The 24,852-nt window shown below is 46.7% G+C and overlaps 1 pseudogene; it reads left to right on the forward strand.

Annotated features, from left to right (window-relative positions):
• Window positions 1-1,674: 1,674 nt before the first annotated feature.
• On the forward strand, window positions 1,675-24,852 carry LOC144257000 (putative ATP-dependent DNA helicase DDX11-like protein 8; annotated as a pseudogene).

Raw genomic sequence — 24,852 nt, forward strand, 5'->3', positions numbered from 1 at the left:
CAACAACAACAACAACAACAAAACAACAGCATATGTTTGAGGGGTGGGTGGTGGCGGGTGTAGTATGGTCAAACAGGGAGAGAAAGTGAGCTGAGTTCTAAACATTGACTCACCATTCTCAGGCAGAGGAAATGGTAATTAGAAAGCCCAAGCTGATTGGGTCAGGTTTTCTCTTGGGATTTAGAACTAAGAAACATAAAAGATGAGAGTTGAAACTAAAGGTAGAGGGGAGCTGAAGAGACCTTGCATTGGCTAAAGTTTTGGGGAAGCAGAAACTGCAAGTAAGCTGAGGAAGACAGACTGTGGCTCCATCTGACATCTGAGTGGGGTAGCGGTAGGTAGTCCATGGTGTTTACCTGTTGGTGAGGTTCCTAGAGCTGTCTTAAAATACTAGTTCATCTGCAAGAAGTCCTATCTGCCAACAAATGGCTTCTGCTCCTGGTTTTCCCAGATAGTCTCAATTCTTAATCTCTCAATATGTGTTTTTCAGTGAATCTCCCTTTTGCTTATGCTAGTTATTTGTTGTAGCCATTGTTGAAGCAGAGCCATATAGACCTGCATTCAGACCTCTGGTTTTCCTATTAACTGTTTATTTATAAGTTATTTACTTTTTTCTTTTTCTTTTTTGGTGGTGCTACAGATTAAACCCAGAGCCTTTTGCAAGCTAGGCAAGAACTCAACCTCTGAGCTACACCCACACCAACAGTTATTTAATTTCTGTAAGCATTAGTGTCTAATAAGTGTACGCTTATAGTCTTGTACAGATTAAATGAGATAATAAAAGTTAAAGGGCTTGTGGAGTATTTAACACATGGCTCAAAATTTGTTAGCTACATTTCTACTCCTTTCCTTTATGTTTTAATGAATTTTCAATTGCATATCTCCCTTTGTTTCTGAACTTTCCTGATTTTTGCTTTGGTTGTTTTGTTTTTGACTCACCCCTTTTGTAGTAATCTCTACATGAGGGTAGTCATTTTAACTGCCCTAAACTGTAATGAAGAACATCTTGGCAACTACCTTTCCTCTCATAGATAGATTGACACTATCACTGTTCTTACTGAGGCCAGTGTAGTAATGATGTGTTTTATACTTATTAATAGAAGAGAAAGTCCTTCCAGATATCTTAGAGAAGTGACATCTATAAAGAGAGGTATGAAAACGGGGTGGAAGAGTCATTTCTCCAAATGGCAATCAAAGGAAAAAAGGATATTTAAAAGCTGTCTCAGAGGAAAATTAGTTTGAGGAGAACAAAGATGAAATAAATATGGAGCAGAGAAGTTTCTTGAAAACCTTGGCTTGTCAAGGAAAGACAAATGTTGTGGTCTTAGTGTTGGGAAGATGGTCCAACTAGAGCTCGGTGGCAATTAAGAGAGCTCTTCTGGTCTGGAACCAAACAGCAAACATTTATTTCTTGAGGCCAGAAACAGTAGTAGGGAGCAGATCTGGTTTGTACTAGAAATGGAGGCTAGGATGAAATAAGCACATGCAAGCTATCTGTAAAATAGGGCTGTGTATGTTCACTGTGCCTTCTAAACAAGCTGAACTGATAATTCTTTGCTTTGTGCCATGGTTTTATAGGCCTTCACAACAGAGGGAGAGCAGCTTTGGCATGCCAGTACTGCGTGGCAGAGGTGTGGGAGAAGGATGCTGCCAAAATGGAACCACAAGCAACAGCCTTGGTCCCACTGACGCCTGTTTTCAAGAGGAAAGCTGTCAGCCTTCCACAGAGGCATCAGAAAGGTATCCAAGCAGCAGTGAAGTTGCAGGGGGATTTGGCTTAGGGACTTTCCTAGGCTGCATTCTGCTATAGCCATTTCTGATGAATGTTGCTAGATGTTTTGCATGATTTTGGTATGGCATCTTGAGGATACACACATGGTAAAAAGAACACAGTCTTTGCTTGCAAAAAGGAAAAAAAAATAGTACAAACCAAGGAGAAAATTCAGTGACAAGTATTATGGATTTTTAGTATGGCATCTCTGTAGCTTTCAAACCATTTCTTCTCTCATGGGAGAATAATCACATTTCTTTTTCTTTTTTTGTCCTCAGGACCATGACTAATAAAACTCAGGAAGTTGTTGGCATCCATTTCCCTTTTCCCTTCCCACCATATCCCATCCAGAAAGACTTCATGGCAGAGCTGTACCAGGTTTTGGAAGCTGGCAAGATTGGGATATTTGAGAGTCCAACAGGCACAGTGAGTATGAGTGGTGAAGAACCATAATTAACACAACTTGGAGGGAGCCTGACTTGCTTTACTGCCTACCTCTGCAGAGATTTTCATGGTTTGAAGTTAGGCAAAGTAGTCGCTCAGTTTATCTTTCTGAGTAATAGTCACTTTTCTATTAAATTATTGAATACAACTCCAGGGTCTGAAAAACACTAGGCAACCTACAATTTAAATGGCAGAACTTCATCCATAACACAGAAATATTCCAGATTTTTCTGGCACCTAGCTGCTTCAATTGAGGAACATGAAAATGACTTTGGATTTTTCACAGATTAAAGAAATAGGTCTGGTCTTCAGGATCTAGGTTACTGAGTGCTCGAGGGATTTGACCAAGTTTCTTTGAATTTTTATTGCCCAGTTTTTCTATTCATGTCTCTGATTTTTACAAACAGTATCCTATTTGTACTTATGAAAACAGTATCTTTCTGAGAATATCAATTTTAATAGTATTTGAAGGTTTTTTTTTCCCTTCACCTTGTTTCATTTTGTTTGTTTGCTGTTTTTCCTCTCAGTTTGGGTTCCTTGTGTGGAGGCTATCCTCATGGGGTGAATCTTGTTGTCCTTCTGTTGCTGTTTAAGGACAGGTACCAACAGGGTGGTCGAGGAGTCTGTACAGGTAGCCATCCTGTGATCTTGTAGATTGTGCTGCTTTATTGGGGCCTCAAGGTTTGGGTAAATCCAGAATTTTCCCTGGAGTCATTCAGTTTCTTCAGAAGAGCTCCTATTAGCTTCAGGTGTGGTCCTTCCCTCAGTCCCCTGCTCTCCATCTCGTCCTCTTTCCCTTCCCCACTCTCATCTTGTCTCTCCAGCATGTCAGGTCATCTCTTTGCCTTTAGTGCCAACTGTGGCCCTGCCAGCTTCAGGGCCTTTCTGAGGCTGACTTGCAGGCCCTTGGGCTTTAGAGTCCTCACTCTGCTAAGTCAGTTCCATTTCTCCCTCTTTTAAAAAAATATCTTTATTTGATTTATTTATTTTTATGTGGTGCTGAGGATCAAACCCAGGACCTTGCACATGCTAGGCAAGTGCTCTACTGCTGAGCCACAACCCCAGCCCTCCATTTCTCTCTCTTTTGCATCTTTCTTAAATTGGTTATTTCCCCTCTTCTATTTTCTTTGTTTTTGTGCTCTTTTATGACTTTGATGCAGCTTTAGTATGTTTCTTTTTGGAAAAGAACTTGGGAGAGTGGACTTCATCCTTGTTTAACCCTCTCAGAGCTTTCCATTTCCATCCTCTGCTCGCTTTCTACTTCTCATCTTCTTCCTCTGCTCAGCCCTTGCATGTTGATGCCTTGGTTCTGTGGCCCTTTGTGAACCTACTCCTATGACTCAGTTGCCCTTTATGTTCTAATATCTTCTAAATCACCCGTCAGTGGAACTCTCTCCTGTTGTCAGTGCCCTGGTACCTGATGATGCCTGGCATCACACCCAGAATGGAGGTGTGTGTTTTGTTTTTGTTTTTGTTTTCTGCCACGTTTTCCAGTGCATCACTGACTAGAGGGTTCTGCACCTCTGCATGTTCAGCTCTAAGCCCAGGGCTCCTGTAACCAGCAGGTGGTTAGAATAAATGAATTTACTTGACGTAAATTGTTAATCTAGGATGGTACTGCATGAAATAACATTGCTTAAAGCTAAGTATTCTGTGAATGCTTTATTGAGTTTATTTCATTGCTGAGATGAACATTTGGTTATACAGCCTTTTAAAAGGTTTCAATCTACAATTTTTTTTTGGTCTCTTCATGGAGCTAGGGGTGGGACCCAGTGCCTCATGCACACTAGGCAAGTGTTCTACCAGTGAGCTCCACCCCAGCACTCTAGATCTACAATTTTTGTAGATTTTTCTGTATCTTCTTATAGGATATAAAATTGTGGAGCCTCAATTAGTCTTATGTAAGTGAATACTCATTTCCTCAGCTCACTTTCAGGTGAAGGGTAGAGGCTTTGTAACCAGGCATCTGTCCCTGGGTCATTATTATGAGGAAGGGTGGTGCATCTTGCCTGCCTGAGCCCAGTGACAGGTAAAGCCCCTGGCTCCTCAGATCACAGGCAACAGCTGCCCTGGGTTCAGCTGAGGAGTGCTGCCTGGAACTCTGCCATTTAGTTTCTCTCAAAAGCTGAGGGAAATGGTATATGAGGCTTTTCTAAAGCAGTGTGATCCATCCACTAATCAGAAGTGTCATTCTGGCATAGGGCCTTCCAAGATTTGATGAAAGCTGATAGTCTGCATCTTGGCAGAGTGGTAATTTTATTATTACTTATTAATAGCAAAAAAAATAGCTAACTCCAATTCAGTTATCGTGTCCCAGGAATTGTTTGGATCCTGCCCTAAATATTAACCTTTATGTATATTAACCAATTGAATGCTTGTATAAGGAAGGTATTATTATTATTATTCCCTTTTATTTATTTATTTATTTATTTTTGCATATATGGAAATGATTCTTCAGAGGTCAGCCCAGAGTCCTAAAGCTGGTAAGCAGAGGAGCCGGAATATGACCCAGGCAGCCTGGTGGTGGCATCCCTCTCTGCTGGCTGCTTCCCCCGCTGCACATGTTTTACTGCAGTGCACTTAACTGGAGCAGGTCTAGAAATCCATCCTGGATGCTCAGATCCCTTTGGGTTAAGCAGGCTCTGAATGCTAACTGCCTAGACAGAAGATTCACCTGAAACCAAACCACCATCTGGACCCTACAAGTAGCAGCCTTTGGGGCTCACTGCAGTCTCCTCTCTAAAAAAATTGGGTCATTTTCTTAGGGCTCCATAATGAGGTGCCACAGACTGGGGAACTTAAACAACAGAACTCCAAATTCTGACTTCAGGGTGTCAGCAGGTTGGTTCCTTCTAAGGTTTCCTGACAGAAGGATCCATCCAGGCTTCTTTCCTTGGTTTGTAGGAGGCCATCTTCTCCCAATGTCTGATTACATTGCTTCACCTCTGACCTTGTCTTCATCTAGGGTCCATGATCCCGTTTCCAAATAAGACCACATTCTGAGACACTGTGGTTAGGACTTCAGCATGGGAGTTTTGAGGAGATACATTCAACCCAGAACAAGGACTCTTGGGAAATTCTGATCTTTAAATCAAAACCAGAAATGTGGGCATGTAATCCCAGCAACTTGGGAGGCTGAAGCAGGATGATTGCAAATTTGAGGCCAGCCTCGACTATTTAGCAAGACAGTCTCAAAATTAAAAAAGGGCTGGGGATGTATCTCAGTGGTTAAGCTTCTCTGTTACGTCCCTGGTACCAAAAATAAATAAATAACTTAAGAGTAGATTTTCTAGAGCAGTTGGCTTCCTTTCAAAACGAAACAAAACGCTGGTACTCATGTGACGGGTCATTTTATATTTGCACATCAGTTGCATTGAAGCTGAGAGTCAAGTGTGGCTCTCCTTGGCAAGTATATGAGACTTCATGCTATAAATGTTTTGGCTATAATTCTTTTGGGGGGGCAGTTATTTATGTTATATCTCACCACTGTCTAATTAACAATCTGTATTCATATATAACATGATAAACCACTTTAAATTCTCTTTTGGAACAATGAACTGGTATACTTAAAAAGGCGTTCTCTCCTGCTTCTTGGGCCCAATTCTTATTTCTCCTGTCTTCCTGTTTTTATTGGCCATTCTGTGGCCTATCTTCCTTTCCTCTCCTAGGTGGTCTGAGAGTATCATCTTAATTTTTAAAGCCAGAGCTGCTTTGACACCATACTAAAATGGAGAAAGTCATTTGGGAAGCTTTACATTTTGCTCTGTTTCTAAAGGTCATTTTCTTCCTGTAGGGAAAGTCCTTAAGTCTCATTTGTGGGGCCCTCTCCTGGCTCCGTGATTTTGAGCAGAAGAAACAACAAGAAGAGGCACGTCTCCTGGAACCTGGAGCTAACCTCTTAGGTGGTGGGAGGGACCAGCCCCCATTTTCCTCATCTTCCTGCCAAGAGCCCCCTGACACCCTGAGGCCTGCTGGGGAACCAGACTGGGTTACCCAGTTTGTACAGAAGAAAGAAGAAAGGGATCTGGTGGAGAGACTAAAGGTGAGATCTTGTGTAGTAAGGAACAGTGGTAATCAAGTAAATGGGCCTCAGCCATTGTCTTAGGCCACGTTTGAGATTTACGTATCCCTTGTCCTTCTCCTTTGCATTGCCTCTTAGCCCTCTTGTCAGTTTTCTTGAATCATTGGTGCTGCCTCTTTCCTGTTTGTTTGAGCTGATGTCTAGGCCTTCTCCAGTCATTACTTCCCTGGGAAAGGATCCTATTGTTGCTCTTGACAATGTGGTTTGGAGGGGTGAGGCTGCAAACTCAATTATGCAGTGAATTTGGTTACTAGTGTGGTTTCAAGAGGGAGGATAGATTCCCTGCACTGAGACCTGCAGAGGTTGAAGGTGTGGCAGGGGCTTCCTAGGAAAGGCATGGTTGGCCTCCTGCTGGCATATCCTTTATAACTGCTTCCCTCTGTAAGAGGAGCAGATCAGGAGGAGGAAGCGGGAAGAGCGCCTGCAGCAGACCCGCCACAATGCACAGCTCAAGTATGCAACCAAGCGCCTGGTGAGTGTTGTCCCACCATAGAGTCTAGGCAGGTCACACTGTCTGGAGACTCAAGTGAGTGACCAGGGCCTCAGACTCCTCCCTGTCCCCCACTGGCCACATTCTCCTCACCCAGTAGTAGGACAGCTTGAGTGGTGGAGGCATAGAGCCTGAGAATGGACTTCTCCAGTCAAATAGTGAGGTTTGTGTTAATAGGCCTCCCTGGGTGCTTTGTTCTTGGTGATGGCCACAAATGCAGGCTAACTCCTTCAGGAGGTGGGGGCCTCAGTGCTGAGTCTTCTTCCTCTTCCCACTGCCAATTCTACACAGAGACAAGAAGAAGAAGAGACTGAGAGTCTCCTCCGCCTCAGCAGGGAGATGCTGGCAGCAGGGACAGAGGCAGAGCAACTAGAGCAGCTGGAATCTGGGGAGGAGGAGCTTGTCCTTGCGGAATATGAGAGTGATGAGGAGAAAAGAACAGCCCACGGGTAAGACAGCTGCTGCCACCTCATGCCACCACCCACAGTCATTGGGGACTTCTGGGGAGGCAGCTCTTCCCCCATGCCAGAGACACTTGTGAAGAATCTGCTCAGAGGGAGTGGCAGCCACCTGCCCCTTTTGCTTAAACCAGGAGCCTTCTCAAGGTCCAGTGATAACTGGCTCTTCTCCTGTGCCTGTCAGTGGCCTCTTATGTATTTACTCAGTTTACCTTACAGCAGCTCAGTGATGACAGTAATTGGAACTGCAGCCCAACTAGGTGCTGTGCCTTGACGGAGGCCACAGGCTAAATAGGTAGAAGGGCTGGGATGTGAACCCAGACAGCCAGGCTCTAGATCCCATGCTCTCAGCTTCCAAACTGCACTGTGTGAAGTTCATGACCCAAACCAAGGAATCCCTAGTTTGAGCTTTTTTTCCTCCTTACGGCATCTGTTGGTCCAGATGCTTAGGTTTCCACTTCACTAGTCACCTGCTGGGAGCACCAGAAAACCCTAAAGAGAACAACTAGGCCATTTCCAGGCCACACAGCCCTTCCTGAGATCCTTTTTTCTTACCCCAGCTTGATTCCACTGGTGCCTTATGAGTGTGTGCTCTAGGTATGGCCTTAGTCGGATGCTGCAGCTTGAAGTCACACTCCAAGTGTGCTGGGCATTTCTGTTCTGTCTGAGGATTTGCTCATGCTATTCCCTCTAAATCATCCTTCTCTCCTCCCTTGGCAAATGCCTTCACCTCCTTTCAGGCCCTGCTCAGTTGTCATCTAAGTGGTCCTGGTTATCAGCCCCATGCTGTGTTTTGCTCAGGAACTAGCTTTGATTGGGTCTGTCTTCCTCTCTCTGACTGGGCTGTGTGCTGTGGGGTAGGAGCCTGAACTTTTAAACTCTTCATGCCCAGGGCCCACAGTGTTTGGCTGCAGCTAGCTGTACTCTGGGCAGGTTAGTTGGACTGAATAATCAGACAGTGGTTAGTTTCAGTCCTTGTAGAAATTCAGAAATGCCAAAACGTCAAAGTCTATAGGTGGTCTAGAGAGGATCCGTGGCCTTCATTTAATTATTTCCAAGTTTGTGTGGAGGTGCATTTTACTGGTAGGAGAAGGACTATGAGTTTTCAGTCCAGACGCAGAAGGCCTGTGACCTGCCCCGCCACCTCTACAAAACAATGCCTAAGGGTCCTGACCTAAGCTCCACTATGTATTGGCCATTTCACCTGCAGTCCTCCTGGTGACAGCCAAGATCATGAATGTGGCCCTCTAGGGTGTTGCTGAGTAGGACTGGGAGAGCATACTTCCTGTTTCTGCTTGAAACTTTGTAGAAGAGAAGATTGGACGCATTAGTTTAGATTTCTTCCTCATAAGTACTGTCATCCTCTGAAAAGTTTCCCCTGATTTTCCCTCCTGTGCTAAAACACACCCCAAGACTCTGGAGGGAAGAAGGATGATGGCATCACTGGTGGTGGGGAGGAGATGCTGGGATCTGCACTCCAGCAGAGTTCGGGGCAAGGATGAGAAAATAGACCTTTGACCCTTCCCTGAGGGTGATGGGGAAAATCCTGAGTGTCCCATAAACCCTTCCCAAAGGTAGCTTTGTAGCTTCTACTTCTTCCCTAAAGTCCACTGGAAACAAGGTAAAGAACTGAGAGGTGTTTGTGAATATTAGAGGAATAAAATGCTTCTTAGGGTCTGGGCAAGAGCTGTAATCATGCAGCTTAGCTTCCCCAATTTCTGATACCCTGGTGTTTTCAGAGAGACGTGAGCCTCTCAGGACATTACAGATTCCTCATACAAAACTTCTGTTGTGCAGTTCTTTACATGTCCTTCCCCTCACCTAGATCCTGCTGACCTTGTCTGACTTGTGATGAGTAATTTAAATCCAAGCCTTTGAGACAAAACTGACAATCGTTGTTTATTGATCAAGAAGCCAACCTTGTAAATAACTTTTCTAATGGTACCAGGCAATTGCATTTCTGCTTAAAAAAGAAAAAAACTCATTCATGGTGAACAAAGCATTTCTATTCCATATGATGCTCCAGTAGATGGCATGAGTCTATAAGAGCATTTTCTGTTTTTAAGCAGCCTCAACTGATAATGTTGGCTAAATTTATCTCCTAATTTCAGTGCCAGTGGGCTCCTCATTCACTTTTGGGAAGGGAAGTCTGAAGCACTGAGAAGAGTAGAGGTTTGGTTACAAGTGACAGCATCTTTCACTTATTGAGTTGGTTGGTTGTGACTTCACCAGGAAATGTCTGTGAAATTCTTACTGCTGCCAGGCTCTGAGTAGGCCCCGGAGACTCAGCAGACACAGACCTTCTTGCTGCCCTGTACACATGACAGGAGACAGACCAGGAATATGTGGCTTTGAATGAGATGTCACAGTGAACAGGTGCAGATTGCCATGGGGTATGTCAGGGCAGCAGACCTACTTCAGGTTGTCAAGGCAAGAAAGGCCATGTTGATGCTGAGATCTTAACATGGAGCAGGAGTTAGTACAGTCAGGGAGAGAGCCTTCTAGGCCAAGAGAACAATTTGTCCAAAGTCCCTGAAGAAATCAAAATTCTCTTGGAAAACTGAGGGGAGTGTAGTTTTCTACAGGGTGGGCAGCGGGAGGAGAGGAGTCCACTATGACTCTCAGAGTCAAACACCCAGTCTCCAGCATTTCAGCTTGCAACATAGGTTTTGGGACGTGATGCCCTTCCCTTTTTCTCTCCACATTTCCCTGGGTTCCACAGTGGCAGTGGAAGCTGGGCCTGGAGCCTGCCTGAGTGTCCTGAGCCAAGGAGTACCTGCTGCTTTGGTAGAGGCTTGTTGCAGGGCTGCTGCTCTGTGTTGTCCTTTAGGCTCAGCACTCACACTGAAGCTTTGTGGGCTTCTCAGGAAAGGGGCTCCACTCTACTTACCAGTGATGTTTTGTAGTTGACCTGAGTTTGCTGAGGGAAGCTATTCTGTGTTCTGTTGCTCTCACAGAGTAGATGAGGATGAGGATGACCTGGAGGAAGAGCATATAACTAAGGTAAGATGCCGAGTCCTTGTGCATGTCTGTGTGTGGGCCTGAGTCAAGGGCTCTCTGCCTCTGACGAGAACAAGAAAGTCACTGCAGCAGCTTCTCAGCCTTCTTTCAATGAAGAACTTAAACTCACAGGCTTCATGGTTTCCCAGGCCCAAAGATTGGCCTTTTGTTAACTTACCAGAAGGGCCTGCTCCCAGGGCCTGGGCATGTTGCCCCAGATCATTGAAGGCAGCTGTTCGGGGCCAAGGGCTCCAGTGGTTTGTCTCCAGTGGGCAGTGGTACAAGGTGAGGGGTGGGACAGGGAAGAGCACATTGCCTTTGGACTCTCCTGTGTGTGTTTCTTCTCGATTGTATTCATGTTTGCATGGAGTGCAGTGAGATATGGCTATGATACCTCTCAAATTTTAAAAATATTTGATTTCGTTCAAGACTTCTGTGTTCTGTTCAAAGTAGATATCTCCTCCCCGCCCCCCCCCCATTTTTCTCTTTTCCTCTTCTCTCTCTGCTAAATCCCATCGTAGAAAGAAGGTATTCAGCTCCACCTCTACCTCTTTCTTCAGGGGGACAATCTTCCCCTGACATGCTCTCCCCAGATGATTGAGGAATCTTTGCCATGTTAAAAATCAGCTCTGGGGAAATCATCTTTCCTACGATCACAAGCCCTTCAGAGTGGTTGGGTTAGAAGATGGGTATGACTTATGGGAGGAGTGGCCTCTGGGCATTCCCTTGAACTAGAACTTTAGGTGGCCTGTGCAGTTCCTAGTCCCCTCATCAGATGAGATCTGATGTGAGATGACATTATCTTGTCTCAGGTGTGTGCTTTACAGCCACTCTTCCTGTCTCCACAGGCTTTAAAGCCATGGCATCCCTCTATGTGCAGAGAATATTTGGGGATGTTAGAGTCCCCTCTTTGAAGTCCCCTTTTTTTCCCTTGACCAGATTTATTACTGCAGTCGGACACATTCCCAGCTGGCCCAGTTTGTGCACGAAGTACAGAAGAGCCCCTTTGGCAAGGAAACCCGGCTCGTCTCCCGGCAGGTTAGCAGAGGCAGATGTCCCAGCCCAGGTGCCATTCAGCTTCCTCTCTGTGCCTTTATCTTCCAGGCATAGAAAGTCGATGGGGCTGAGGCTGGCTGAGCAGTAGAAGCACAGCCCTGTCCCTGGCCCTACCACCCCTTGTTGGGAGGAGGAGAGGCCAACAGGGCAGGTCTACTGGTTGCTTGCATGTCATTTAGCCAGCACCATTTCTTTGCCTCTTTTTTGCTCCTGTCTTGTAGAACCTTTGTGTGAATGAAGATGTGAAAAACCTGGGTTCTGTGCAGCTTATCAATGACCGCTGCATGGAGATACAGAGAAGCAAACACGGTAGGCACTAGGACTGTGATGGGGTTTGACCAGGGACGTGGTAACAAGGCAGAGCAGGCCCTGGTTCCCTCCTGAGGGCCCCTTCTTGGGAAGGCATACTTATTTCCTAGGTCAGTGTCAAATTCTAGTCCTTGGAAATAATTTTACAGGCTCTTTACAGAGAACACAAAGTACAATTTCAGAGTGTTCTAATGAGACCATTTGGAAGGGTCCTATAGACCCCACCTGGTGGGAGTGGGTCTCAACATCACCAAACATACTCTTGGCTCCAGAGAGAGTTGTTCTTCCTGTCATTGTTCCCCTGCACCTGTACCACCTGCAGAGAAGAAAAACAGAGCTGAGGAAGACAAGCCAAAGAAGAGGCGGCAGGAGACCAAGGCTGCCTGCCCCTTCTATAACCATGAGCAGATGCAGCTTCTCCGGGATGAGATCCTGGTGGAGGTGAAGGACATGGAGCAGCTGGTGACCCTTGGGAAGGAGGCTTGGGCCTGCCCTTATTATGGGAGCCGGTTTGCTATCCCTGCAGCCCAGGTAAGTACTCCGGAGGGGGAAGAGGTAGTTCTTGGCTGTAACTGGAGCTGCAGGCCATGAAGCAGTTCCTTGTTCCTCTTTAGTTTGAGAGGATGCCCCCACTATGGCTAGGCTCAGGTCATACAGCATACTGATGCCACCTAACCATTTTTTTCCAGAATGTAGGGTCAGGGGAGGCCCTTGGAGCCTTAGTGGCTTCGGGCTTCAGGGCCAATTGGCATTTTTGGGGGATACCAGATAGAAGCCAGGAAAGAGTACATTTCTGAGAAACTAAAGTGAGAGGAGCCTTGGGGGCTAAGATGAAGCTCAGTAGCAGGAGTTCAGTCCCTTCCCTCGATTCTCTTCAGTCAGATCATCTCCAATTTTACTGTTTCATATACTTGACATCGTACATCAAGCTCCTGAGAAAAGGTCTATTGCTATAAATGCTACTCTGCTGTAACTTTCTCACTTGAATATCTCTACTCATGGTCCAGACTGGAAATAGAACAGGTCACGTCAGGACTTAGGTGGGCTGGGCAAGTTCATTGCAGGTTGAGCCCTGTATCTCTCCCCCTCCAGCTGGTGGTGCTGCCCTATCCAATGCTGCTGCATGCTGCCACCCGGGAGGCTGCTGGCATCCGGCTGCAGGGCCAGGTGGTCATCATTGATGAGGCGCACAACCTGATTGATACCATCACAGGCATCTACAGCACAGAGGTCACTGGTTCCCAGGTGGGTTGGCCTCTCTCTGTCTTACCTCTATAGATACCTATACCTGGAATTCCTTGGAACATGGGGTTGGGCAGAGGCTGCACTGAGCCAAGGTACTGGTCTTGGCTTTCCATAAAACTGTGGGGACCCAGCTTATTTCATTGCTTTTCACCTGCCCATGTCATCCTGGGCCCCTCCAGTCCAGGATGCTACTAATGTTCTGTCTTAGCTGGGATGGTGGCATGAGGGAAGCAGGACTCATCAGTTGTGATGGTGCTCTGAGGAAGGCACAAGATCTCTGTAATCTACTCTCTTATGTATTGCATACTATACCAGGTCTCTCTGCTCTTTATGCTGACCTTACAGTGGGATGGTAAGTTTACTTAGGAGTTTGCAGATTCAGAGAGGGTTAAGCAGTTGTGCCTAGAAGCACACAGCTCAGATGGGAGCCAGGATTTGACCACTGGTTTCTGACCATGAAACTCACTGAGCATCTACCATCTGTGCTGACCAAAGCTTGGGTTGACCTTAGGCCAGGATGCAGTGGTTACCTGGAACCTCACTCTTAGTAGACTATAAGTTTTTTTCCCAGCCCAGTAAAAACCAGCAGGGAGATGGCTTGAGGGATTCTCCCTCATGTTTTGACAAGGCCCATAGCAGACATGAAGCAGAACCTCCTTTTCCTCTCTTTCAACAACCTCAGCCCAGGGGCCTCAAACCATGCCTTTACATGAGCCCTACTTTTGCTCCCCATCACCTTGACCTTCCTGTGTGTGCTGGTGGGCATTTTCTGTACATGGTCTAAGATTTCACCTGGACAGCCCCCTCCATTCTTGGCCAGAGCCTGGTCTGCCTTCACACCATTGTCTGTGTTCTCTCCCCAGCTCTGCCAGGCCCATTCCCAGTTGCTCCAGTATATGGAAAGATATGGGTGAGACACTTACCCTCTGAGGTAGATGGGAGAATTCTGCTCAGTTTCAGTGGCCTCACAAGTCAGCCTCCAAGACTCTGGCTTGAGCTCAGACCGGGCATCGGCTTTCTGCTCAGGTCCTAAGTCCATTGTGGTATGTCCTTCATGAGACCTAGGCTGTTTGGAACAGAACAGCTGGCTCCGAGGGCCCTGGGCCTTGGCCAGCCTTTTTTTCTAGGGAGAATTTGTAGTTTGTGGCCCAGCTTGAGAGGTAGCAGAAAGACAGGCTGTGGCTGGGGGCAGATGGAGGGAAGCTGCTGTCTTGAGTACAGCCACGTGACGTCTGTTGATTTCTCCTCAGGAAGCGTTTGAAGGCCAAGAACCTGATGTACATTAAGCAGATTCTGTATTTGCTGGAGAAGTTTGTGGCTATGCTGGGAGGTAGGAGAGCACCTTCCCCAGGCTCACCCCTGGCCTGCAAAACTTGTCGGTCTTTGTCCTTGGATGCCGGTTAGGGCTCCTAGATCTTCTGTGCCCTTTAGGATTGTCTGGGTCATTAATTTAGGAAATTCTCATTCCTTTTTATTCTAGTTGACTGATTTTCTGTTTTTTAGAATCCTCGTTCATTTGCCCAGGTTCTGAATCCTTTTATTTTGCCAGACAGTACTCTATGGGTGCAATAATAATACATTATACTATTAAATTAATGACACCTTGTGACATAGTTACTGTCCTGGGGTGTTTTCAGAGCATTTTTATATGTATGCTCTCATTTGCCCCTGTGAGGAGAGCAGGCCAGGTGTTTTAGCCCTCATTTATAGATGAGTAACTAAATCTCAAATCAGGACCTGCCTGTGGTTGATGAGCCCAGTGAGTGAGCCTTCTGGTTCCAGGCCCAGGCTTCTCATGCTAGTCTGTGCTGGGATCCTTTCCTTTGTCAGATGGTAGTGCCTTTGAAGGTTTTTGTAGAAAGTAAAGTTCCTGAAACCCAGTGGGGTTTTCTGGAAGGATCTCATCCTGTATTGCTCTTAGATTCCATCTCTGCCTTGGCCACAGCACCATATGGCCGAGGGCAGCTTGTGCTTGTTCCTGTGCCCCTGTCTACCTGGGGCTGAATGAAATCACAAGGCTTTGTGTTCCTTCATGGAACCCCCTGCCCTCCCTGGCTTTTTTGCATGCTATAAATAACCAAAAACAAACAAAAATATGTTTGAATATGGATGTTCTTCTTAGTAGGTACAGTGTAGAGCGAGAAGACGGGGAAATGGGGGTCAGAGGACCACTATCCTGACCTATTTACATTTTCTTTTTTTTAGGGAACATTAAGCAAAATCCTAATACACAGAACCTCTGAAAGACAGGTGAGGGAGTTGCTCTTCTAGGGCCCAGAGGGATCTGAGCCACTTCTAAGCTTTAATCTGGGACCAAAGCTAGGGGCTTCAGGGCAGATTCCCAGCGCCCTTCATTTGTCTGCTCTTAGGAACAGAGCTGAAGACCATCAATGACTTCCTCTTTCAGAGCCAGGTGGACAACATTAACCTGTTCAAGGTAAAGGCCCCCACCCCTTTTTTTAATATCTTTGTTTTATTTATTTATTTTTATGTGGTGCTGAGGGTTAACCCAGTGCCTCACACATGTGAGGCAAACGCTCAATCACTAAGCTACTACCCCAGCCCCCGCCACCACTTATTAGCACATCAGGTTTCTTTCTTATTACTACCTATAGGAAGACACTGCATTAAGACTATGGGAGAAATAAAAAGCAAATTCCTTCTGTAGTCGAGTAGTTTAAGGTCTGAGAAACCAAAACATACATACAATAATTACTTAACCCTTCAAGCAACATATCGGCAGGAACCAAACAGTCTAGGGTCATGGGGTTTCCAGCTTCATAAAAAGAAAGGCTCTTCTTTGTACCTTACAGGTCCTCCCCACCCCTCTCCCACGCCCCCCCCCTTGTCCATCTGTCTTCAGACACAGTCTTTCCCCTGGACTTTAGGATAGAAGCAGGGAGCTGATTAAAGGAGCATGATCCTGGTTCCATCTGGTAGGGCTGAGCTGAGTGAGAATGGTGCTGGTGCCGCTTGACCCATTGACTCCCAGTTGCAGCCTTGGGTTCAGTCACAGCCACAGATGTTTCTTACTCTAGTCCTGAATGTCCAGGATACTCCTAATGGGGTACAGCACTGTCACTGGGATGACAGCCTACGATTACAAATTGATAACCATGATCACCTTCATGGACAGAGTACTTACTACATACTGGGGCTGTGTGCTGGGTCTGTGATTCCCAGGTGGATGTGCTATTGCCATTTGAAAACAAAGGAAGCCGAGGCTCAGGGAGGTTGCTCAGGAGGATAAGGAGCCCAGGACTCACCCCAGTGCATCAGTGCTGAGTGGACGAGTGCACATTTGAGCCCAGCTGTACTATCTTAGACTGTCCCTTTCTGCCCATCTTTCTTCAAAGCAGCTTTCCCCAATTAACCCCTTTTGGTCACTGTCAATGCCATTTTCCCATCAAACACCCTGGAAATTTGAGTCATCCTTGGTACTTTTCTTCCCTTTGTGTCCTATAGCTAAATAGTTGCCAAGCTCCGTGGCCTAAAATAACTCTGGAATTATCCCAGCTTTTCCCTCCCAGCGCTGTGACTTCCGTGCAGGCTCTATTTGCTCCTGCTTTCTTCCTGGCCCCTGCTTGCTTCTGTTCTCACCTCCTTCCTTTCATTTACTTTACAAGGTACAATTGAGTGGATCTTAACTAAAGATGTCACTCTATTTATTTATTTATTTATTTATTTATTTATTTATTTATTTAATCAAGCCCATGGCCTCGTATATACCATGCCAGTGTTCTACCACTGAGCCTTTTTTAAAAATTAAATTTTGAGACAGGATCTTCCTTAGTTGCCAGGCTGTTCTTGAGCTTATGATCCTCCTGCCTCAGCCTCCTCTGGGGTTACAGATGTGAACCACCACACCTGGCTAGGATGTCACTGTTTTGTAGAAATCTTTTATTTATTTATTTTTGGTGCCAGGGCTTGAACCCAGGAATGTTTAGCACTGAGCTACATCCCCAGCCCTTATTTTGAGAGAGGGTCTCACATAAGTTACTTAGTGAACTTGCTAAGTTGCTGAGGTTAGCTTTGAACTTGGGATCCTCCTGCCTCAGCCTTCCAAGTTGCTAGGATTATAGGTGTGCCCAGCTTCTTTGTACAAATCTTCCCAGACTTCAGTCTTATCAACTTAGCATTCCTCGTCAAGACCAATCTACACATGTTCAACCGCCAACTAAGTTGTACTCCAGCCTTGCTTGAAATGAGCCCCAAGTTTCAGTTCTTTGTGCCTTTGCTCATAGATTTTTTAATTATTATTATTATTTATATTTTGGTACTGGGAATTGAACCCAGGGGCACTTAAGCACCGAACCATGACCCCATTTTTGAGATGGGGTCTCAGTAAGTTGATTAGGGCCTCACTAAATTGCTGAGGCTGGCTTTGAACTTGAAACCTCCTACCACAGCCACCCAACTCATTGGAGTCACAGATGTGCATAACCATGCCCAGCTGAGTCTAAATTCTTTGAGGCCCAACTTACATGATATCACTTGGAAGGAAAATAGAGGACGTATAACTTCTGTCGATCACCCTTAGATCAGAGCTATTGAGATGTTGGTGAGAAGGTTGTATCTGTGATTTGGCAGAGCCCCCACCTTGTGAGCCGCTCTGTTTGGTGGTTGGGATGACTGGTTTCTCATGTAGATTATAACTCGCTTCTTTGTGACACACGCGTGCCATCGATGTTGGTTTTGCAGGTTCAGCGGTATTTCGAGAAGAAAATGGTCAGCAGGAAGGTAACCCCCTTTACTGTGGGTCCAGAGGGAACCAGTGGCGCCCTGCCTGCTGCCTCACTGCTTCCCTGTCTGGCCCATGGACTCATCTCTGTCTTCCCTCTCCATGGTGGGAACTGTTTGTGAGCTGGGCGGGCTGTAGGCTGTGGGGTCTCCACTCATACTGCTTCTCATTCTTCCATCACCCTTTTTCCTCCCTACCCAGCTCTTTGGCTTCACAGAACGCTATGGAGCAGTCCTCCCATCTTCCCGGTTGCAGCCCAAACTGACTGGGTTTCAGCATTTCCTAAAGAGCCTGCAGCCTGGTGTCACCGAGGGTGAGTTGGGAGGGTGGAAAAGCAGAGCCAGCTGCAGGCTTAGGGTAAGGATGTGGACCTAACTTCAGAGCACCTTCTCCCTGTCCTGCTTTGTACAGCTCCTGCAACCCCTGTGGAGGAGGATGAGACCAGGGCCCCGCGGCCCACTTCCCCGTTGATGCACATCGAAGGCTTCCTTGCAGCTCTCACCACTGCCAACTAAGATGGCAGGGTCATCCTGAGCCGCCAAGGTAATTAGCTGTTTACTTAAAAGAACTGGGGTCATGGTTCGGTCAGGCTCATTTCCCAAGAAAGAGAAAACCTGATGGGGCCAGGGAATCAAGCCAGAGACTTGACACATCCTGTACCTGCCTAGCATAGAATGTTGGCTGGCCTCCCATGGCCTGGGGCAAGCAGGGTTCCTAGGGAGAACCAGAGATGCTGGGTCCTCGCAGACAGCATTGCTGGAGAACCCTATAGCCCGGTGTTAAGATTAGGTGGGCTTGGATTCAAGTCTTGGTTCCATCACCTGCATGCTATGTGACTGACCAGTTTCTCTCTGCACTTAGTTTCCTCCTAGAAATTGGAAATGTAGGAAGGAAGACAATAGTACTATCTACTTCGGTGGGTTGTGCTGGAGATGAAATTAGGTTGTTTTTATTAAAGAGAAAGAGATAGCTCATGGACTCAACTCGAGCCTGTGCTCAGGCTGTTCCCAACCTTCTCCCCATGTGTGTGTATCTCTTTTCAGGCAGCCTCAGTCAGAGCAGCCTCAAATTCTTGCTCCTGAATCCAGCTGTGCACTTTGCCCAGGTGGTGAAAGAATGCCGGGCAGTAGTCATTGCAGGTGGCACCATGCAGCCGGTAAGGACACCAATCCCAGCCTCTGGTGTCCCAGGTATTGGGATGGGGCAGGCAGGGGCAACCTTGCACACCAAGCCTCTTCCCTGTCAGTCCCCTGGACCTCCACACTAGGAAGGGGTCAGCTCATGCAGGCCCAGCAGTGTCCGCTAGGTGGCACTGCTGTACTTTTCCTGTCTGGGCTCTGGGTGTAGGTGGGGGCACCACTGCTTCCTCTGGTTTCTGAAGCCTTCTGCAGTAATCGGAACTCTGCGGTGCCTCCTTGCCATTCCCTTTCTGCACCCATCACCAGAGGTATCCACCTGCTCTTGTAAAAGTATTACATTTTCATTTTAGAAAGCAGAGAGAAGTAAAAATGGGAAAAAATAGAACATAATTTCACCAACGGAAGATTTATGTTGGCATATATCTTTGTAATAGTCTTTTTTACATATAATTTTTATATGTGTGCATACATATTTTAAAAACAAAAAATGGCATTCTAGATGCTGCTAGTAATTGCTTTTTCACTCAGCAACAAAATGTCATAAACATTTTTCCCTGACAGCAAGTATAGGTTTATTTCATCATACTCTAGCTGCACTGGATTCCAGTTATATGAATGTGTTCTGTTTCATGTAACCACTCATGTTTTGTTAGACATTTGGCCTCTTCCCAGTTTTTCTCTGTTTTAAACAGTACTGTGGTAAGTATAACTGGATCTCTGCACGGGGATTATTTCCTTAGCCTCACACTCTGAAGAGAACTCACTGGCTGGCTGACTGCTCAGAGCCTCAGGCAGTGGTTCCCCGCCTCAGATCCCTGCAGGAATCACCCATGTGGCTTTCTTTTCATTCTGTTTGACTAGATTCATAGATTTTTATTCATCCCATATATTAAAGTTTGTAGTCATTATTGTGTTTGACTCAGATCATCCCAAATTTGGCTGATGGGAGGAGCCCCTCCTGCCACCCCATAGTCTTGGAATGCCTTCTTTACTTCTGGACAACCAGATGTCCCAGACTGAACTTACGTTTGCCTGGCTCCACAGTGGGGTCATTCCATTTCTCCAGGGTTTCTGATTTCTTTCAGTGGGGGGCAGTATGTAAAAATCTGGGTACTAGGGTGACCCTGATGCTTCTGAGTTATCATTGTTCCTGGGTATTTCAGCAGACAGACCTAGGAAATGTGCTTTCAGAAGCACGAGTCTGTTTTGATGTTTCTAATCAAAATCAAAGAATCAATGTATATGACCCCTAGCACATGGTAGAATAAATATATAATTACAAGAAAAAAATGTTTATAACATTTGTTGCTGAATGAACATTTGGTTTCTTATTAATATAACTACTTATTTGTTCAATCCCACAATATACTTAAAAGTTTCAAAATTATAAGACAACACTATTTCTAACTGATCCAAGTTTCATTTTTTAAGATTTCTTTGCTCTGTAAGAATATAAAGTCATTTGAAATCAGGCTTTTCTTTTGTGTGCTTGCTCACAGTCTGACAGGTCACTAGGCTTTTGTTTTTGTTTCCAACTTCAGAGTTTGCTTTTTCATTTTTGACTTAATTCTGTTTTTAAAGTATATAATGTCCATATCTCACTCCCATCCCTTTAAAAAATATTTTTTTAGTTGTCAACGGACCTTTATTTTATTTATTTATATTATTTATTTATATGCAGTGCCGAGAAACAAACCCCATGCCTCACGCATGCTAGGCATCCACTCTACCCTGAGCTACAATCCCATCCCCCACTCCCATCCCTTACCAGCTGGTTCTTCACCCCCATAAGGTAATCATTTTCAGTAGCTAATGCTTTATCTCTTCATTGTCGTAATTTGGAGTGTTTTTGCTTTGTTTGCAAAAATAAGCATATATATAGTTTCCTTTTTAAATAACATCAAAGGTATGATGATAGTTGTTTCTTACCTGTGTGTCCTGGCAATTCCATCTGTTAGCACTAAAGATGGTCATTCTTCACTGGATGTAGCAGGGCTAGTTCAACCAGTCTCTTATGGGCAAATAACTTCCAAAGAAAGATCCTTATGTGCAGGTTAATTGGTATTTATAGGCTGTATCATCAGAGTAGATCTTAGATATAGGATGCCGATTAAAAACTACATCTAACTTGCTAAATACTGTCAGATTCCTCTGCCCAAGGATGGCAACTATTCTGTATCCTACCAACAATATCTAAGAAAGACTATTTCTCCACAGAGTGATTAAACTCTTGGATTCTTGCCAGTTTGATAGGTGAAAACCCTGGAGGTTCTTATTCAGTGGTTTGAGCTAGGACCTGGCACTTGGATTTTTTTTGAAATCCCCTCTGGTGTTTTTTTGTTTTGTTTTGTTTTAGTGCACAGCTAGGTTGAGAATCTCTGTGCCAAATTGGCCAAATTTCCTTTGCTATTCCCACAGGTTGTCTAATGAGGCTGCCAACACTGGATGTCATTAACGGTTGTTTTTTTTGCTAATGTATCACCCACCTTTTCTTTCAGGTCCTATTTCTACCATACTGGCTGCCTCCTGGCCCAGACTTCTCTGCTCTCTGTGCCAGGGCTCTACCCTCACCCATGGACCCCCAAGTCACGGCCTGAGGTTCCTTTTCCTCAGCCCTTGGAGGTCACAAAGTCTTGACATTGTGACCTACAGGTGTCTGACTTTCGAGATCAGCTGCTGGCATGTGCTGGGGTGGAAGCTGAGAGAGTGGTGGAGTTTTCCTGTGGTGAGGATCCATGTCCAGGGTGGGACAAACCAGGCACACTCTGGCCCCAGTAGTCTTGGTTTTGCTGCATGCGAGACCCAGGGCTGAGGAGACCACAGGATAGGGGCCTTGCCTTCTCCAGCACACTTCCCCTTGCCCTTACACTCTGCCCCACCATCAGCATTGCCCACTGTTATTGTGGCAATGGGGTGGGTGGGTAGGTATGTTATAAATCTTCCTCATCTGGGAGACAGGTTAGGAAAACACCCTCCCTGGACTTTGCCTGGCAGAATAGTCTGCCAGGTTCTCATCCCCTTCCTGGGTCTCACCAGGCCACGTGATCCCTCCAGAAAACATCCTGCCCCTCGTCATCTGCAGCGGGCCCTCCAACCAGCAGTTGGAATTCACATACCAGAAGAGAGAGCTGCCTCAGATGGTGAGTGCCAGCAGCAGCCTTCCTACAGCCCTCCTAGGGCAGGGGAGAGAGCTCTTGGGTGGGTGGTCCTGACTAGTCCTGGCACAGGATGAGTAGGATCTATAGATGTTTATCAAGGAAGGCCTGAGCCATTCCCCTACCCCTTAGGCTGGTAAGTAAACTCTCTTATAACCTTCATGTATCCCCTTAGTGTGGAATGAGAACACTGCTCATTTCCTTTGGTTCTATGGTCCCTTGGTTCTATGGGCCCCTGCCCGGACCAGGGTTGCAGGTTTTAGGCACATCTCCAGTGGCATGCCTGGAGTGTTCAGTGCCCGGCTTATCATGGATGGTGTCCTTTGGGACATTGGGCATTGGTGAACCAACATTATATTTTATCACTGGGATGCTGACATTGGGACATGTGCCATAAAGGTGGGCAATCACCAGAAGGAGTTGAGCACGTTTGGTAGGAAGGTGGCTGGCACATTCCACTCGGGGAAGCCAGTGGAATCCTCTGTGGCCTAGTCACACAATGGTTCTCTATCCTTGGTTTTGGGGTAATGCAAGCAACTCTTATGTGGGTATTACTGCCATGAGGCTTCTTATCTGTCTTCCATAGATGGACGAGACAGGCCTCATTCTCTATAACCTGTGCAATGTGGTCCCTGGAGGGGTAGTCTGTTTTTTCCCCTCCTATGAGTATCAGCGCCAGGTCCATGCTCACTGGGACAAGAGTGGTCTGCTGGCCCGCCTGGCTGTCAGGAAAAAGGTGAGTGGCCCTTCAGCTGGACCCCTCCCCCTTTTGAGGACAGTGCTGCCCAGAGCTCCTCCTGGAATTCTCTTGCTGTCAAATTGGGATGGTTCAGCTTCTCTTAGTTCTCAACCCCACCTCTTCTGGCCCCTGACTACAGGCCCAGAGGGTTCCTCAAAGCTGGACTCAGTGAGGTCCTCCTGTTTCTAGGTCACAAAACCCAGGGTCTCAAGCAGACCTGAGACCCAGCATTCCAAAGCCTTTTTCTGGGAGACATTCTTTCCCTTCTTGAGATATTCCAGGAACCCAAGAGAGCAAGCCAAGTGGAGCAGGTGCTGATGGCATATTCTAAGTGCATCACAGTGAGAAGTGGGTCCAGAGACCAAGTAGGCCTGGCAGCTGGGTGTAGTTGGGAGGCATCCAGCTTTGGCTCAGCAGCTCTGGGCTGGGTTTCTCCTGTAGAGCTGTGGCCAGGTGGGAGGCACAGTGACGGGTGCCCTGCTTCTCTCTGTGGTCGGAGGAAAGATGAGTGAAGGGATCAACTTCTCTGATGACCTGGGCCGGTAAGTAGTGATCCTCTTCTCTGCTGGAATTGAGATAATGGCCCCTGCCTGGGGTCTGATGCCGTCTGGGTCTGCACCCAAACTGACTATTCAGTGTCCACTGTGGGGCAAGGGCATGTTAGAATTATAGCATCCCTGATTTGGCCCCCTTGGAGCAAGGGGAATATGAGGCAGACCATAACTTTATTAGGATCCATTCATTGGCCTTGGCTAGAGCTTTCCAGATAGTAGGTGTTGGGTGGGGTAATGCAAGCTACAAAAGATAGCAGTTGACGAGATGTGAGGGAGGCCTTGACTTGTCTCCACCAGGTGTGTGGTGATGGTGGGCATGCCCTACCCCAACATCAGGTCTCCAGAGCTACAAGAGAAGATGGCCTACTTGGATCAGACCCTTGTGAGTACTTCCAATGTTCCAGAGGATGAGAGGGTTGGAGAAGAGCTGTGTCACCCCTAGGGCTATGGTAGCAAGGCCCTAGGGTGCAGCTTTCCACTATGCTGATGTTTCCTCCAAAGGTTTGGGATGATTCTGCCCACCCTCTTGATTTCTCCATGACATCACCTGTTAGGCCAGCTGCTGGTTTAGGCTCATAGAGCCTCTTGGCCTTGCTCCAAGAAGAGGTGAGAAGTGACCCAGATTGTCTCTATCCTTTCTAGCCTAGGGTCCCAGGTCAGGCCCTCCCAGGGAAGGCTTTGGTGGAGAATCTGTGTATGAAGGCTGTCAACCAATCCATAGGTAAGCCTGGGACTATTCCTGGCCATCAAGGCAGTTAGGAAAGATGGATGGCTATGACAGGAAGGAGGGATTTTACCTGCCCTTTCTTGCCTGAGGGCTGTGGAAGGGAGGACAACGACACATGGCTGTCCAGGAGGTTGTTTTACTCAAAGCCATAATCTTTGTGCCTACCCAGGTAGAGCCATCAGGCATCAGAGGGACTTCGCCAGCATAGTGCTTCTGGACCAGCGGTACGCTCGCCCCTCTACCCTGGCAAAGCTGCCAGCCTGGATTCGAGACCGGGTCGAGGTCAAAGCCACTTTTGGCCCTGCATTTGCTGCTATGCGGAAGGTCAGGCCTGCCTTTTCCTTCCCCTGGGAGCCTCTCCTCCCCGAGATATAGTTTCTTACTGCATTTTCCTGTCTCCACAGTTTCATCGGGAGAAGTCAGGCCCCTCCCGACTGCACCACTGCCTGTCACCGTCCCTCCATTTGGCCTTAGTCTTAGGCCTAAGGTGGAACCCATGTGTAGAATTGTGTTCAAACCAGCCCACCAGGGCTGTCAGGATCCAAGCGTACATAGAAAGCCAGAAGCAGGTTCGTTCATCCTCAAGAATTAGTAGGTCCATCCCAGCCATGCTTAGGCAAAGCCCAGGGTCAGCTTCCTGCCCAGCCTTTGTAGGAGGCTATGTGGGCAGCCACCACCTTCTCAGAGGTGAGGCCCATCTTGCCTCTGTGCTTTCACCCTCTCAGCTAATGATGTCCATTTCCAGCCCCTTTCCCCACAGCCTCACTTCCCAGCTGCAGCCCTGTTCCCTCCCCTGTCCCTCAGTCTCTGCAAGGGTTTTATCTCCCTGGCTTGGCTCCAGTTCCTCCTTTAAGTCAGCGGCACCTCCCTCCCTCTCAGCCACTCGAGCAAACTCCAAGACACCTTCTACTCTGACATCAGTGATCATGCCAAGGGCCATTAG

The sequence above is a fragment of the Urocitellus parryii genome, chromosome 9, assembly GCF_045843805.1.
Source record: "Urocitellus parryii isolate mUroPar1 chromosome 9, mUroPar1.hap1, whole genome shotgun sequence".
In the NCBI taxonomy this organism is placed as follows: Eukaryota; Metazoa; Chordata; class Mammalia; order Rodentia; family Sciuridae; genus Urocitellus; species Urocitellus parryii.